Source organism: Rattus norvegicus, chromosome 11 (genome assembly GCF_021556685.1).
Source record: "Rattus norvegicus strain SHRSP/BbbUtx chromosome 11, alternate assembly SHRSP_T2T, whole genome shotgun sequence".
NCBI lineage: Eukaryota > Metazoa > Chordata > Mammalia > Rodentia > Muridae > Rattus > Rattus norvegicus.
Window position 1 is genome coordinate 8777721 of NC_141544.1, and position 828 is coordinate 8778548.

The 828-nt window shown below is 36.0% G+C and overlaps 1 non-coding gene across 1 annotated transcript; it reads right to left on the reverse strand.

The window, feature by feature from the left end:
• Positions 1-532: 532 nt before the first annotated feature.
• On the reverse strand, positions 533-594 carry LOC148002459 (U7 small nuclear RNA). The gene has a single exon (XR_015633772.1). It is a non-coding gene; the product is annotated as a U7 small nuclear RNA (small nuclear RNA).
• Positions 595-828: the final 234 nt, after the last annotated feature.

Genomic DNA, 828 nt, shown 5'->3' on the forward strand with positions numbered 1-828 from the left:
AATTTGGTTAGGTCCCAATGGTCCGCAGTAGTAATAAGTGGACTGTTCGGGATATAGAAAAATTTTCACGAATGGAATCAAAATTTCTAGGCGAGTTCAGTGAGTTCCCAACGGGACATGCTTGTATGAGTTTGCATTTCAATTCAGAGCAACATTTTAAGGAACGGAATCTAAGTATCATGGTGAATTCAGTAGGTTCCCAATAGGATTTGAATGTAACAAACTTGTTATTCAAGATAGAGCAACGTTTTAACGAACTCAAACACTGTTTCTTGTGAATTCAGTTAGATCCTAGGAGCCTGCTCTTGTAATATGTGTACTTAAAATATTTATCAAAATTTGGTGAGCCGAATCTGAGTAACATCGTGAATTTGGTTAGGTTTAATGGTCCGCAGTAGTAATAAGGGGACTGTTCGGGATATAGAAAAATTTTCACGAATGGAATCAAAATTTCTAGGCGAATTCAGTGATTTCCCAATGGGACATGCTTGTATGAGATTGCTTTTCAATATCGAGCAAAATTTTTTTTTGGGGGGGTTTTCCGACCGAAGTCAGAAAACCTACTAGAAAAATTCTAAAAGAGCTGTAATACTTTCGAGCAACATTTTAAGGAACGGAATCTACGTATCATGGTGATTTCAGTAGGTTCCTAATAGGAATCGCATGTAATAAGCTTGTTATTCAAGATAGAGCAAAGTTTTAACGAACTGAAACACTATTTCTTTGTTAATTCAGTTAGTTCCCAGTAGCCTGCTCTTGTAATATGTGTACTTTTAAAATTTTTCAAAATTTGGTGAGCTGATTCTGAGTAACATGGTGAATTCGGTT